Source organism: Cibotium barometz, chromosome 41 (assembly GCF_041138505.1).
Source record: "Cibotium barometz isolate CiBa-2024 chromosome 41, ASM4113850v1, whole genome shotgun sequence".
NCBI lineage: Eukaryota > Viridiplantae > Streptophyta > Polypodiopsida > Cyatheales > Cibotiaceae > Cibotium > Cibotium barometz.
Window position 1 is genome coordinate 11,100,497 of NC_141086.1, and position 17,703 is coordinate 11,118,199.

The following is a 17,703-nucleotide window of genomic DNA, read 5'->3' on the forward strand; positions in this document are numbered from 1 at the left end:
CAGTGAAAAATCCTCCTCCATAAAGTTTTGTCACTTCGTCCTCGAAATCATCCAACAATTACTCCATGAAGCATATAGAGGTCCACTACCATTTTGTCAAAGAGAAGGTTTTGGCAAGAGACGTTGACCATGTTTATGTCAGCACACACAGGTGTGCAGGTCGCTGACATCTTCACCAAAGCATTGGGTACAGAGAAGCTCTGTAGATTCAAGGCTTTGCTTGGTGTACATGAGATGAGCTCGGGGGGAGTAATGAGATATCGAGCTCATCTCTAGTGAGGCACTGGACACTAATGACCCGCCTGGGGGATAGGCCCCACACTTACACCACTGGCATGGTTGGTGAGATCATGGATGATATGCGGCTAGTGGGATGAGAGGCTGTGTGACAGCCATTCTAGAGACAAGCATAGTTATAGCGCCAGCTCATTTAGTTGGGTTCACACTATAGATAACCCTAGTATGTATTTGGTACCTTTTCATATTGTGTGTACTCTTATCTTTGTATAGGGTTTTGTGAGTGTGTGTGTGCTTGTTGCAAGAGCTCTTATCTTTGTATAGGGTTTTGTGAGTGTATAGGGTTTTGTGAGTGTGTGTGTGCTTGTTGCAAGAGCTCAAGCTCTCTTCTTCCCTGCATCTTTTCATACATACCCATGGAGCAGATTACTTTCTTCCTGCTTGGAAAGAACAGAGAGACCTGCAGTTTTGGGCATACCTATGTAACATAGTTGTGGGGCAGAAATACTGCCAAACATATTCAGTAAGATCTCTCTCTTTCGTTTATGTGTTGTGTTAGCACTACATTTGAGTATGTTCCGAGAATGTTTTCACATGGAAATAGGACAAGGGTTTCATGCTGGGCTAGACCAGATGTTTCATAGGGGGAAACAAGTCACCCAATGTTTGCTGAAATAGGCCCCTAAGGGTTTCATGTGGAAACATGTTTTTGGGTTTCTCCAGGAAATACGTCACAGGAAAGCAGCAATAGTAGGAATGAACACATGTTTGGTACAGCCTTGCTATTGATTGGATAGGGGACAAGGAATCTATGACTGAGATGGATAGTACCCTTGGAAGGGAGAGAGGGAGTGTATAGGTGTGTCTACTATATGGTATGCTGTGTTGTGATGAGATCAGTTCTCTTTTGGAAAAAAGTTGGGAGTCTTTGTTGTGATGTAGAAGCACTGGATGTGTCAAGGTGTGATGCTGTTCATAGGGTGAGAGGCTATGGATGGTTGTGGGAGCCCTGATCATGGGAGAAAGCTTCTGTATATGCAGGATTCATGTGAGAGAGTCTTTCGATGTGAACAATGGCTGGACTTGATTGTGGATGTCGAGTGGACAAGAAGCCATGATGCAAGGTCTTTGCAAGCCTTAGGGGTTCTACTGTGATGCCTTATTGTAATCAAAGCTCTCTTAAAATTAAAGAAATACTGCAAGGGACGCCACTACATTTTGGGGGCCAATCGGTGTCCGTGTACTATTTGTAAGAGCACTCTAGCTCCCCCTATTTGTTTCCCTTTTCTTGGTCCTCAAAGGTGTTGAAGTGTTTTGTGTACAAGTTTGTTTTTGCACCGCACTACTTTGGTTTTGTCTGAAGATCGAGGCTGGTTTACAAGGTTCCGTTGTTGGGACATCATCAACTTTCTCAAGTAGGCGAGCCCATGGTTTCTCTCATTGGGACAATCAACAACTTTCCCAAGGGGGTGAGCTCGTGGTTGTCTCATGAGAGTTACATCAAAAGCTTCAACACGTGGAAAGTGAAAAGGAAGTGCAGGAGGCAGTGTAGGATCATGTGTCTTTGCCTGTATGAGGTGAAGAGAAAAAGCTAAGGGTGAAGCGTAGGAGAAAAGACACTAAGGACAAGAAGTAGTCAGCTAGGAACAAGAAGCAGTTGAAGTGTTATGGTGCAAAAGATGGGTTGAAGTCTATGGCTTCCGACACGGTGGTATCAGAGGCTTCATGGATTTGGAAGGCAGTTTCTTTGTATGTTTAGCAGTGGTGATCTACTATGCTTCATCAGGGACTTGTGCTTACCGCTTGGGTGATCTACTATGCTTCATCAGGGACTTGTGCTTACCGCTTGGGTGGAGTGCAAGTAGGTTTTGGGTGCCTAAGGATGTATCAGATGAGGCTCCGAAAGTGGAGGAACTTGATGAGGTTCTTATTCCCGAGCAAATACTAGCACATAAGAAAAGAAAGCTACAAGGTAAAGTTTCCCATCGCTATCTTGTGAAGTTCAAGAACTATTCACAAATGGATGTGAAGTGGATGGAGGAGGATGACTTAGCAAATTCACCTTAGGTATTGCAGCTTTATCTTGATGCTTTTGAGTAGGAGTCGACTTTTGCTATGACTCATTCAGGTTTAGTAGAGCTAGGGTCTAGAGCATTGCCTAATATGTTCAAGAGGGGGATAGCACCTCCGCTTCCTTGTTACAAACATGCCGAGTTGTCATCTAGGAGTCGCTTTGGTGGCATCTTTGTATTCACTTGAAGGTACTGACACCTAACAATACATCTGCTTATGGGACTTCTATGATATTGTGTACTAGTCACATGAGATGGTAAGGTTGGGTATGGTTCACAGTTGGCCGCTCCATGAACTATAACTGTAACTATGGATGGTTTTTTGCCTTTGGAACTAAGGTATGACTGAGGAAGATTGGGGCATTGATCTTTGTCATATGGTTCTTGTTCTTGACCACAGGATTGGTCAATTGGATATTGAGATGATGCTATTTGTGGAGCTGGTCTCCTATGGAATGGCATGGTTTGGTTGTGCTCAACGTCTGTGGCAACCTGAGCTAACACTTTGAGACTCTATGGAGGGCATACATCTTCTTGCGAGCAATCCTAGAGTTTGTTTGGTTCATAGATATATGGATCGAACTCTATTTGTGCATGTATGCATACACTTTTTGAGGTATTATTGTATTTTGGTGCCATTGGATCCTGGTACCCTTGAGAATACATGGGTAATACTCTCGATTGTGTGGTGTGATGCATGTATGTTCGTATGATACATTAGGTACTTTATTATGTTCATGGATGCACCACTGGTGGGTGTGGCTCCTGTGGGATGGCCATGAGCAGAGTGGGTAAAGCATCAAGAGGGACATATGTGGAAAGTACTTAGTGGATGTATTGTTTGGATGCATTGAGTGCTTTCTTATGCTCATGTTGTACCACTAGTCGTGACTCCTGTGGGATGTCCATGGACGAAAGGCTTGCGAGCGACGACAAGTAGCCCTTAGACTGTTACTTTAGAGTAGGTAGAGCATATTGTTTGTGAATGCATGTGTGTCATGCATATGTGTGTCATATGTAGAATGATGCATTTCCACTTGGTTTTAGACTTTTGTTGCACAGCAGGTTCTGAAGGAACAAGCAAGATTTGTTTGTTACTTTCACATGATGGTGTGGTAATATTATGCAGGATGATTGTTTCATCACCTAGATGCATTGGAGGGTCATTGCTTTTGTCATATGGGGCGTCTTTGCTCATAAGATGCCTTATTGTGCCATTGAGTGCAATCGAGGATGCTTGCTATTTTTCAAGAGGGGGGTATGTCATGACCCTATGTTTTTCTCTGAACAGTATGCAGGTGTGCATGGGGACATGGTGGACAATGTGAATGGCATCAGTTTGCAAGTCAAAAAGGACTCCAGGTTTTAAAAAGGTCCCTTTTTCATTACCCCATGTGAGGGGAGGGGACAAAAGTTTAAAAACCTTTAATAAAAATAAAAAAACACCCTTAGCTTTAAAAAGGATCGTGGCCCATAAGCTATTTATGGGGGGCCAAGCATGTGCTTTTTCAGAAGAGGGGCTGGCGGGCTGCAATGGGGCACCTCTCTATTGGTGAAAAAGCAGAGGGTTGGATGCACCACTCTATTGGTGAAAAAGCAGAGGGCTAGATGTGCCTCTCTATTGGTGGAAAAACAAAGGGATCTATAGCTGCACATGCACCTTGGCTCTCTCTCTCTCTCTCTCATGATTTTCTACTCATGATTTTCTAGAAGGACTACTAGCGGGCAATGCTACTCCTGTTTTTTTTGGGAAAATAGCTGCTAGGGGGCTGCATTTCTCTGGCTGCTGTGCTATAGAGAATAAAGGCATAGACCATGCTTGTTTTTTTTTTTGGCGAGAGAAGGTTGGCTAGTTGGCTATTGTGATACAGAAAACACAAGCGCACTGAACCTTCATCTCTCTCTTTGCTTTTTGGAGAAGGGAGAAGTCTAGTTGTGGGGCAGAAATACAGCCAGGCATATTCAGTAAGATCTCTCTCTTTTTTCTTGTGTTTTGTGTTGGCACTACATTTCAATATGTGTCAAGAATGCTTTCATGTGGAAACAGGACAAGGGTTTCATGCTGGGCTAGACCAGATGTTTCATGGGTAAACAAGTCACCCAATGTTTGCTGAAACAAGCCCCTAAGGGTTTCATGTGGAAACATGTTTTTGGGTTTCTCCAAGAGATATGTCATAGGAAAGCATAATAGGAGTGGACACATGTTTGGTACAGCCTTGCTACTACTGATTGGACAGGGGACATTGGACAGGGGACAGGAAATCCATGGCTGAGATGGATAGTAACCTTGGAAGGCAAAGAGGGCGTGTATAGGTGTGTCTACTATATGGTATGTTGTGCTGTGATGCGAGTTCTATTTTGGGAAAAAGTTGGGAGTCTTTGTTGTGATGTAGAAGCACTGGATGTGTCAGGGTGGTGTGATGCTATTCCATAGTAGCTAGGGGGTTGTTTGAAATGGGTTTCCTAAAAGTTTCAAACGCGTTTCAAGGGTTTTGTAAAATCACCCCAAAAGTTTCCTACAAGTTTCCTACCTACAGGTGTTTGCATGTACACAATTTAAATATATACTGTATACAATATGTAAAAATAACACTAAATGGTTTCCTACAAGTTTCCTACCTACCGGTGTTTGCATGTACAAAATTTCAAATATATATTGTATAAAATATGTAACAATAACACTAAATGCATCGAATACATGGAAACATCAATTTGAAGCCTACAGTCTTTGAATCACAAATAACAAAGTCCATATAATCATCCATCATGAATGTCAAATGATCATGATTCATAGACCATGGTCCACTGTCCATGATCCATGATCCAATCATCCATCATTCCATGCCGCCACAAAAAAAAACATACATGACACTACATAAAAAACTTTATCAAAAGAGTCGCACACAGACTTCGGCGTTAGATTTGGGGAAAAAAATGTCAAAAAATTTACTTGAAAAAATGTGTTTCCTACAAGGGAACGTTTCGGAAACGTTTCCAAGTTTCTTTCCCTATAGGAAACACGTTTCCTAACTACTACTATGTGCTATTCATAGGGTGAGAGGCTATGGATGGTTGTGGCAGCCCTGATCATGGGAGAAAGCTTCTGTATGTTCATGTGAGAGAGTCTTTCAATGTGAACAATGGTTGGACTTGTTTGTGGATGCCGAGTGGACAAGAAGCCATGATGCAGGGTCTTTGCATGCTTTAGGGGTTCTACTATGACGGCTGAGTTTCTAGCCTTATTGTAATCAAAGCTCTCTTATAATCAATTAAAGAAATACCGCAAGGGGCACCACTATTTTTGGGGCCAATCGGTGTCCGTGTATTGTTTGCAGGAGCACTCTAGCTCCCCCTGTTTGTTTTCGTTTTCTTGGTCCTCAAAGGTGTTGAAGTGTTGAAGTGTTTTGTGTGCAAGTTTGTTTTTGCATCGCCCTTTGGTTTTGTTTGAAGACCGAGGCCGATTACCCCCCCCCCCCCCCCCTGAGAGTATTTGCTTTATTTCTTCTTCTAGAGAATTGTATATACAAGCTGAATTGTGTCCACAAGACTGAATGGATAAACTGGCTGATTGACCTCCAAACGCAAGGACAAAGCAACCAACTGCTAGACAGAACAGTGCTTTACGTGACTTTGAATCTATCTTCGAGAGAAATACACCGACTTGAGACTAAGGATAGGTGTGCTGAATACTCTTGAAGAGGCTGAGCTTCTTTGCCTTGGGCTCAGAGCACAAGTATGGCTGTAGGTATGCACATGCAAGAGCCTAATCATACATGCTTGTTATTTGATGATAATCTTTATCTGTACAACTGAACAGGCTGTGCCTTTTTATATGTCCACATGCTCCAAGTCGGCTGCCTCTTACTGCTATCGACAGCATTAAATGCTATGACTGACATAAAATTTCTATTCAACTATAGTAAGCGTTTGTCTTGACTAGCATAAAATGCTAGTCGACTGCCTGTAGACTAGTGAGGTGGCTGCCAGACCTAGCCAACCATGCCCAAGTCCACAAGGGCCTTGGCTGACTACTCAATAGCCTCCAAAAAGGCTTGTTAGTTGAGCTTAGAGGGTGGCTAGGGAGTTGGCTAGCCCTTGCAATGCTAGACCAGGTTGGCCTTAGGGCTGGCTAGCCCTTGCAATGCTAGCCCACCTTGGGGTTCACCCCCTCTACATGCAATGCACCTAAATGCCTCTAATGCATGTTGCTACTACTATGGCTGACATCTAGATGCATCTCAATGATGAAAACTTGTTGAATTCTACACAGTGGATTAAGAGGACTGACTTGACACTTTAAGGCTAGCAGACTGACCTATGTAACTCATGCCAGACCTATCCCGGGACTAGGCTTACAAAGGGGTCATGGCATACGACAAAAATTATCCTAAAAGGCACTACTTTTGTACATGATTCTTGCACTATTGATGAGCTAACTTGTCACCGTGTACCACACTGCATGGGTGCACATAACATTCCCTCCTACTTAGCTTGGTGGCAGGTTCATAGCTTCGGGATAGTTCGCCAATAACTATGGATACTTGAGGAAGAATTCCTTATCTAGCCAAACGGTTCATGGGCCCCTTTATCTTTGAACTTTGCATAAAATTTACAAAGACATCCAGAACCATGCTTCCAGCTATGTAGAAGGAGCTGCTCAAGCTCTATCACCTCTAATTCATCAACCATTTCTAGTTGTTGTTCTTCTGGAACATTCTACACAACGAAGGTCTAATATAAGGCTTTAACGAAGAGATATGGAAGACGTGTATCATCCAATGTAAGGTTCCTCCCTTCTAAAATGGGGAAAACACTTAAGATAGTCCACTAAGTCTTTTCTTGGGAAAATTTCCTATTCATCGACACCTTGACCCTGTAGAGATTCAAGGATACGATTCATAGGTATGACCTAGCTCTATCCCACAGGGGGAGCGTGATTTTCTAAACATCAAATCACCCATAGGGCAATTGATCATAAATTGGGCAACTACTAGACTTGATTTCTAGAGACAACGCTTTTTTCCTCATCTTATGCAAGGCACAGCCGCTGGCCTAGTCTTCTAGAATAGAGTTGCCCAAGAACCTAATTATCTAGCGTAGTAGGGCTTTCACTTAATCTGTTGGAAAGCTACCCGACTAATCGGGTCCACCCGTCCGTAGGATGGTACCGTCGGGCATTCCATCCTCCAACTTTCCACCCTACTCACGCATCAATTTGTTTTCTAATTAATCCTACCACACTGTTTGACATAAATAAACATATTCCTTAATTAAGACCCTTTTTCACAAGGTTTGTTAAAACAGCCTTTTTACACAATACAATCATGCCACAGATAAGATATATTTATATAAAAAGTTTATACATGAATCAATTCCATACAAGCCAAACCGGCTCTCTTATTCTTATACTACCGATGATCTAGAATTTGGCCTTCCAACCTCTACATGCTGGGCAAAACCCTACGGGACCATACACCTCATCGTCGGCTGGCGAGGACTCAAGCCGGCCTGTCGCCCTCTTAGGCTCCATCGCTTGATCCTCCCGCCCCTCAGAGGGATGTCTGCACACTAGGGTGGGCTTATTTACCGCACTAGCCTGGGCCCTCAGAACTAGGCAGCATCATAACCTCTCGCCTCAATCGGCGAACCTTATTCTCCCAATGGTATGAGGGATACCTTGGGTCAATCCCGGGCTTTGCTAACGACGCCGCCCGGCTACATAAGCACGGAACGGAGTTAGTGTTGAAGCCAAAAGAAAACCTTGAATTCTAAAGATAACTTCATTGTTGCAATTTATTAAATATAGCATTCACAATTCGTGAAGATCACAATTTCAACGCAATTTATCGAATACGGCATCACATAATTCGTAACTTCATACAATTTTTATGTCGTCATTTTAAAAGGAAAAGATACCATTCATTAACACTAATTTAAGAAAAATCTCTTCTTTTAAAAATTAACCAAGCTAACCTGGCCACCATTTCCTTGAGGAGCTTGAAAAGGGAGGCCTGGAGCCGCATTGGGAGCATCTTCCCTAATCTCGTTGTTGCGCGCTCCTCTTGAGGTAATATTTTGACGTCTTCGAGAAGAGGCCATCTTAGGCGTCGCCTTGTAGATCTCGCTGCTGCGATCGAAACGCTTCAGTCGGATCTAAATTTTGAGTTTGTTTGCTCACCATATGAGCAAAAGAGTATGACGCACGAACCCTTTCTTAAGGCAAAGAAACCCTTATTAAAGTCTACGCAAAGGGGGGGGGATTGTGAGATGTCCTTAAGGCCAACAACGTGGAGAGGGCTGTGAGAGGCTGCTGTAAGTCTCTTCACACGGGGGGGGAAGAGTTAAGGACACTGGCTCCTAGCAAGAGGGGGATGGAGGAAAATTGGCTTATCTGAAAAGAGGCAAATGAGGGGGCATGAGAGGGGTGGCTGCAAGGGGCAGCTGTACGACAGCAAGTATGCTACGTTGGGACAGAGGCGGTACGGACGGCGGCACAACAGGGCATACGCTACACAGAACTGCGTGTTGCCTGTGGAGCACCCCGGGGGTTTATATAGCTGAGGGGTATGGGTACGGGCGCTGCACAAAGCAAGGACGAAAGGATGGTGTACCTTCAAAGGCTATGGATTAGTGGTCTGCATGGGTCTAGGGGAGAGGTACGGTGTCGGTTGTCCGAGAAAGGAGTGGTACACATGTACCTTATCTGGTCTGGGGTAGCATGGGTGTCCACGTAGGGGTACGTGTGGACGATACAGTGGGCGGCCGTCCTTTGGTTCTTGGGCGGCCATCGTACGGGCACCCTAGTAAGTGTGTACGACCCAAATTTTGGGGCGGGGTACCCAAATTTGGGACGCTCACCTCGATTTGCGTGCCGGACCGCCCCGGGGGGCGATTTTTTTTTTAAAATCCGGGAGGTTCTCTTAGTTGTTGGGGTTCAGACCGTTCGTCAACCCGATGCCCGGTCGTGCATTTATTAAGGTTTAAAGGTCACTGTTTTTTAACTAAAATGACTGAAATTTGCGTATAGGCTTGATCCGATGTGTAAGACTCCTCCCCCATCCCCTTTTTGATGTCTAGCATATTCCCCTGTAATCAATTCCTTTTCTGAAATAAAAGAGATCTTGTTTGTGGCTGTTTTAACCTAGAGAGAGAAAATATTCTAGAGAGAGAATATTCAGATTTTAAAAATTTTTGGATAGAAAAATATCTCACCTTATTAAAATAAATCCCCCTGAAATAAAAATTCAGAAAGAATTTTCCAATGTGCAATTGGAATTAATTGGAAATAGGTATAAAGAACCTTAGTCTAAGGGTCTAGATTTTCAGAAATTTTTGGATTATGGTCCAATTAAGGTTCCTATGGGCCAATAGCATCAACCCATGTGTAGGGAGGAGATAAATCCAAATTGTAAAAGAAGATACCCAAAAATGAGTAAATATTTCACATAAGATGAAGAGTTGAAAATGTACAAGGTTTATTAGTAAAAAACTATGAGCAATAAAATTTTGACACATATGTAAGGAAGGGGAGTTCTTTAAAGAAGGTGCATATTTCACATAAGATGAAGAGTTGAAAATGTACAAGGTTTATTAGTAAAAAACTATGAGCAATAAAATTTTGACACATATGTAAGGAAGGGGAGTTCTTTAAAGAAGGTGCATATTTCACATAAGATGAAGAGTTGAAAATGTACAAGGTTTATTAGTAAAAAAACTATGAGCAATAAAATTTTGACACATATGTAAGGAAGGGGAGTTCTTTAAAGGAGGTACATATTTCACATGCTTGAATGCGTTTTAAACTCAAAAATAATGAGATATTTTTATCTCTCATCTCTCTTGAACCAAACCAAATCAAAATGAAACCAAATCGAATCAAAAGGTAACCAAACTAGGTCCAAATCTAGTCCAAATTCAACCAAACTGACTTGGAAAATTCTAGAATCAGTTTGTTTGGTTAGGAGCTCAATTTTTCCTATAAATAGAAGCCTTCCCTTGTTGAAAAAAAATATAGTGTCTTATGCATTGTTACTCTACTCCACCTAAGCCAAGAACTGTGAATTCTTTAATAATTCACTAGTTTTTGATACTTCTCCCTTTCTTCAATCCCCATTGGTGGCTCCATCAACATACTAAACCAATTGATTGGTTGGGGGCCTCTACCGTGAACAAAGAATCAAGCAAATTATAAGATAAGTATAGTGAATTTTGATCTTTTCTATAATTTCTCAATGATTCTCTCTTCTCAACCCCTCTCAAGCTTGAGAAGGTTAATTGGTATGGTTTTTGAAATGCTATTGAAGTTAATTAATTTAATGATAGTAAAGAATTACATAAATTTCCATTTATGTCTAATTCTAATGGTTTTTTCTCTCTCTCACTTAAGAAATGGTCATACTCATAACCCATTCTCAATCCAAATGAAGCTTTTCATAAAGCTTTTTCTTAATCCAAGATTAATCTATGCTTGAGAATAAATTAATAGTTTTTTAATCTATGCTTTTAGTTTATGATTATTTTTTTATTTAATCCATTAAGGGTTAATGATTCAATTAGGGATCATTCTAATCATTTCCTTAAAGATAACCTATCTTTTAAAATAATTGAGATTTATTAGTTATAGTAGCGGAGTTATGGCAAAATTTTATAAAAATATACACATAAAATAATTTCATTCAAAGCATGAAAAGAGGATTTCCTACCATATTCTAGGAACTATCATCCTAGATTAATTAAAAGAATTTTATTATGCATGGAGATGTGGATATTTGCATGTAGATGTAGATGTATGGATGTGAGTGTGAATGTGGAGGTGGATGTATGCATGGAGATGTGGATGTATGCATGTAGAAGTAGATGTATAGATGAGGATGTAAATGGAGATGTGGATGGATGCATGTAGATGTAGATGTATAGATGTGTATGTGAATGGAGATGTGGATGTATGCATGTAGATGTAGATGTATAGATGTGGATGTGGATGTGGAGGTGGATGTATGCATGTAGATGTAGATGTATAGATGTAGATGTGAATGGAGATGTGGATGTATGCATGTAGATGTAGATGTATAGATGTGGATGTGGATGTGGAGGTGGATGTATGCATGTAGATGTAGATGTGGATGTGGATGTGGAGGTGGATGTATGCATGTAGATGTAGATGTATAGATGTGGATGTGAATGTGGAGGTGGATGTATGCATATAGATGTAGATGTATGGAGGTGAATGTGAATGTGGATGTGGATGTATGCATAGAGATGTGGATGTATGCATGTAGATGTGAATGTATGCATATAGATGTGGATGTATGGATGTGAATGTGCATGTAGGTGTGGATGTATGGATGTGGATGCATGAATGTGCATGTAGATGTGGATGTGAAAATAGATGTATGGATGTAGATGTGGATGTATGGATGTGAATGTGGATGTGGATGTGGATGTGGATATATATATGAATGTGGATGTGGATGTGGATGTGGATATATGTATGGATGTGAATATATGATATGTGATGTGAAGGAATCTGAAGTGATGAGATGGAAAATGATGTGATGGGATGAGTATACATATAAATGGAATATAGAATAAGTAATGTGGATTGATGAGGGATAATGTGGAAAAATGAAAGTAAAATAGAAACTGTATTGTAAACTTTTTGTAAATGACTGTTTTATGTCAAGAATGCTGGGGGAGCATTTTGACCATCTTGTGATTAAGGTCGTGGAGACCTAACTAATAAAGTTGCAACTGCTGTGACGGAGAGTCAATGAAGGACGTCTCGCGTAGCAAGGTCGGCCGAGGTCTTGACCAGCCTCGGTGCGATGAAAATGGTGAGCTTCCGGTACGGTGGATAAGGGGCCAAGGAAGCGGCCTATGAGTGAAGCGCTAGGTCACCTACGAAGGATCCTAGAGGGTGCTGACCATACGGTGCTCGGGCTCTAGGTCGCCTAGGATACCCACGCGTGCGTCGAGGAAGATATTGGAACAAGAGTAGGAGTTGTTTTCTGAAATCGGGCATGGATTTGGTTGATTGACCTTGCTGGTCTTCAATGGATGAGTCCATGGCTCTTTATATGGATTTGTTGGTTGATCTTGCTGATCTTCAACAAGAGTCCATCTTGATAAGTGGTAAATAAAGTTTTTCCGGGTTCGGTTTTGGAACAACTGACGGATTAGTCTCTTATCCGGATATCCGTGGGGGAGGCCCCGAATGTGGGACCCCTGTTCCGCGCGAGAAGTGCTACTTTCGCTGCTAGTATCCCGAATCTGTTGCTCGGTGGGAACAGGGATCTTATAGTTGGTATCAGAGCCTTTGGTTAATAAAGATCAACTGAGAAGACAAATATATCAAAAATTTATCAAGAAACACAAAAAGGTTATAATTGTGTGAGATAATTCATACAATTTGATATTCAAATTGAAATTTGTAATTTGGTAATTGGGTCTTCAGATGGAAGTACCGCAATTATATAGAATCCCTGACTTGCTTAAGGCCTAGACATGATAGTATTTACCTTATAATTCCAAGGGCCGTGACTACCCGTATATACAGAGAGTGTACTGCAGCTCTTTACTGACAGTATATACGAGTAAATCTAAGACTTGAAATTGTAAGCGTTAATGCTATCCAGATGATGATTTTGAATGTGATTGATATGATTTGTAATTCTGTTTGAGAATTGATGAATTGATTTGGATTCTGATTGAAAAATGATGATTTTTAAAAATTAGTTGAAATATAATGAAACCACAATGAGGGGGAATGGGACGAGTCCTTGTGATGATATTCATAACTAGAATGATGATAATGAATTCAGCAAATCACTATGAGATTAGTGGGTTGTGCTGTCAGATTGCTACTGTTAATACTTGACCGGTAGATCAAGTTAAGGGATGTCAAATTGAGAACTTGCTTGACTGAAATTTCCGTGGAGGAATGTTCCGAAGGAAACTTTTCGGTCTAATGGACCATTATCATATTAAAGATATGAATGATATGATCTGAATGAATTGTTATTTAATGATGAGTTCTATATAAGGGATATTTACCCCAGTGTTCTGTTGGGTTGACCAGAAAATAAGGAACCCCAGAATAAAATTGGATCTTAAGAAAAAGAGTTGTCCTCTACCTTGCGAGATGAGGACATCTCGCACTTTTTAAGTGGGGTAGAATGTAAGATTCCTCCCCAGCCTTCGAGGTATACACGAGTAAGAATCTCCCTTTCTGATCTTATAATTATTCCCTCTCTAAAATAAAAGAAAGTTTCTGTTATTAAAAAAAAAGGAAGACCCTTTCCCTAGAATACTTCTCAGGAGTCCCATCTGTTTTAAGGATTTAGAACAATGAGTTCAGAAGTGAGAATTGGTGTTTTGGATACCAAGGTTTTGGTTTTCATTCGAGTACGGCCCAAAAGAAGTTCTTTATCTCTTGGGGAGTATAAGAAGTTATCCCCCAGATATTGTGACCCTTATATCTGAATTCAATGAAAGTAGGTGACTTAGCCTACAAGCTTCTTTTATCTCCTCATCTCAAAATTCTTAATGCCTTCTATAGAAAAATGTGTCAAACACAAATCATGGAAAGACATTAAAACTTCAGTGGCAAGTTACCGTTGGCTTCTAGGTTACGCTAGCTCCTTCCTTTATATAAGTCGTAACTTTTACTTGTCGCTCACAGTAATCTTACTCCCATCAATCTCCTTTCTTTCTTAATCTCCTTCATGGCTTGGCAACAGGAATTAGTTTTATCCCTGATGATTTCTCACCTTCAAGACGCAAGAGAGTCTGTGAAGAAAGACTTTATTGAACAGTATGAGCGCTCACTTTTTCCTCACCTAGGAACTTCTGTAGCTCAGACCAAATGGCGGACCTATCAAAACATAACTAGGGTAACACCCTGGGGTCAGCAGCACTTTCGTAACAATGTCCGCTTGGCCATGGTTATTGAAGCTTTGGGTTTGGGTCCCCGATACTACTGCGTCATGAGATCAAGGCATCTTGGGTTTTCTGAGCGGGTCTTCTTACTGGCGTGTTTTCTTCCTCATGAGAAGATATGCCTTTATCCCATTTTTGGCTTGCCTCTCAGAGGTCCTTTTGTTAGATCACCTCATACCACTGAGATAGGTGCGGTAATAACCAGCAAAATCATTCCCATAGATGAGTTACCCTATACTTGTGCAGCTTGTGATGAGTGCTGCTTTTGTGACCATATGATGGACGGACTTATGGAAGTGTAAAGAGTTCTTCTATCTTTACTGTATAAATTCCGAGAATGAATAAAGTTTAAATCTTGTTCTTATCTTGCTTTCTTTAAGACTTTTCTTGGTGGTTAATCTTGATTAAAATTTTTCTCTAAGTCTCATATTCGTGCATCTTGCGAAATTATCCCAGTTTGCGAGATGAGGACATCTCGCATTTTTTAAGTGGGGTAGAATGTAAGATTCCTTCCCCAACCCCTTTTTGATGTCTAGCATATTCCCCTGTAATCAATTCCTTTTCTGAAATATAAGAGATCTTGTTTGTGGCTGTTTTAACCTAGAGAGAGAAAATATTCTAGAGAGAGAATATTCAGACTTTGAAAATTTTTGGATAGAAAAATATCTCACCTTATTAAAATGAATCCCCCTGAAATAGAAATTCAGAAAGAATTTTCCAATGTGCAATTGGAATTAATTGGAAATAGGTATAAAGAACCTTAGTCTAAGGGTCTAGATTTTCAGAAATTTTTGGATTATGGTCCAATTAAGGTTCCTATGGGCCAATAGCATCAATCCATGTGTAGGGAGGAGATAAATCCAAATTGTAAAAGAAGATACCCAAAAATGAGTAAATATTTCACATAAGATGAAGAGTTGAAAATGTACAAAGTTTATTAGTAAAAAACTATGAGCAATAAAATTTTGACACATATGTAAGGAAGGGGAGTTCTTTAAAGAAGGTGCATATTTCACATAAGATGAAGAGTTGAAAATGTACAAGGTTTATTAGTAAAAAACTATGAGCAATAAAATTTTGACACATATGTGAGGAAGGGGAGTTCTTTAAAGAAGGTGCATATTTCATATAAGATGAAGAGTTGAAAATGTACAAGGTTTATTAGTAAAAAAACTATGAGCAATAAAATTTTGACACATATGTAAGGAAGGGGAGTTCTTTAAAGGAGGTACATATTTCACATGCTTGAATGAGTTTTAAACTAAAAAATAATGTGATATTTTTATCTCTCATCTCTCTTGAACCAAACCAAATCAAAATGAAACCAAATCGAATCAAAAAGTAACCAAACTAGGTCCAAATCTAGTCCAAATTCAACCAAACTGACTTGGAAAATTCTAGAATCAGTTTGTTTGGTTAGGAGCTCAATTTTTCCTATAAATAGAAGCCTTCCCTTGTTGAAAAAAAATATAGTGTCTTATGCATTGTTACTCTACTCCACCTAAGCCAAGAACTGTGAATTCTTTAATAATTCACTAGTTTTTGATACTTCTCCCTTTCTTCAATCCCCATTGGTGGCTCCATCAACATACTAAACCAATTGATTGGTTGGGGGCCTCTACCGTGAACAAAGAATCAAGAAAATTATAAGATAAGTATAGTGAATTTTGATCTTTTCTATAATTTCTCAATGATTCTCTCTTCTCAACCCCTCTCAAGCTTGAGAAGGTTAATTGGTATGGTTTTTGAAATGCTATTGAAGTTAATTAATTTAATGATAGTAAAGAATTACATAAATTTTCATTTATGTCTAATTCTAATGGTTTTTTCTCTCTCTCACTTAAGAAATGGTCATACTCCTGACCCATTCTCAATCCAAATGAAGCTTTCATAAAGCTTTTTCTTAATCCAAGATTAATCTATGCTTGAGAATAAATTAATAGTTTTTTATCTATGCTTTTAGTTTATGATTATTTTTTTATTTAATCCATTAAGGGTTAATGATCCAATTAGGGATCATTCTAATCATTCCCTTAAAAAAAAACCTATCTTTTAAAGTAATTGAGATTTATTAGTTATAGTAGCGGAGCTATGGCAAAATTTTATAAAAATATACACATAAAATAATTTCATTCAAAGCATGAAGAGAGGATTCCCTACCATATTCTAGGAACTATCATCTTAGATTAATTAAAAGAATTTTATTATGCATGGAGATGTGGATGTTTGCATGTAGATGTAGATGTATGGATGTGGGTGTGAATGTGGAGGTGGATGTATGCATGGAGATGTGGATGTATGCATGTAGAAGTAGATGTATAGATGAGGATGTAAATGGAGATGTGGATGGATGCATGTAGATGTAGATGTATAGATGTGGATGTGAATGGAGATGTGGATGTATGCATGTAGATGTAGATGTATAGATGTGGATGTGGATGTGGAGGTGGATGTATGCATGTAGATGTAGATGTATAGATGTAGATGTGAATGGAGATGTGGATGTATGCATGTAGATGTAGATGTATAGATGTGGATGTGGATGTGGAGGTGGATGTATGCATGTAGATGTAGATGTGGATGTGGATGTGGAGGTGGATGTATGCATGTAGATGTAGATGTATAGATGTGGATGTGAATGTGGAGGTGGATGTATGCATATAGATGTAGATGTATGGAGGTGAATGTGAATGTGGATGTGGATGTATGCATAGAGATGTGGATGTATGCATGTAGATGTGAATGTACGCATATAGATGTGGATGTATGGATGTGAATGTGCATGTAGGTGTGGATGTATGGATGTGGATGCATGAATGTGCATGTAGATGTGGATTTGAAAATAGATGTATGGATGTAGATGTGGATGTATGGATGTGAATGTGGATGTGGATGTGGATATGGATATATGTATGAATGTGAATGTGGATGTGGATGTGGATGTGGATGTGGATATATGTATGGGTGTGAATATATGATATGTGATGTGAAGGAATCTGAAGTGATGAGATGGAAAATGATGTGATGGGATGAGTATACATATAAATGGAATATAGAATAAGTAATGTGGATTGATGAGGGATAATGTGAAAAAATGAAAGTTAAAATAGAGTGATGAGATGGAAAATGATGTGATGGGATGAGTATACATATAAATGGAATATAGAATAAGTAATGTGGATTGATGAGGGATAATGTGGAAAAATGAAAGTTAAAATAGAAACTGTATTGTAAACTGTTTGTAAATGATTGTTTTATGTCAAGAATGCTGGGGGGGCATTTTGACCATCTTGTGATTAAGGTCGTGGAGACCTAACTAATAAAGTTGCAACTGCTGACGGAGAGTCAATGAAGGACGTCTCGCGTAGCAAGGTCGGTCGTCTTGACCAGCCTCGGTGCGATTAAAATGGTGAGCTTCCGGTACGGTGGATGAGGGGCCAAGGAAGCGGCCTATGAG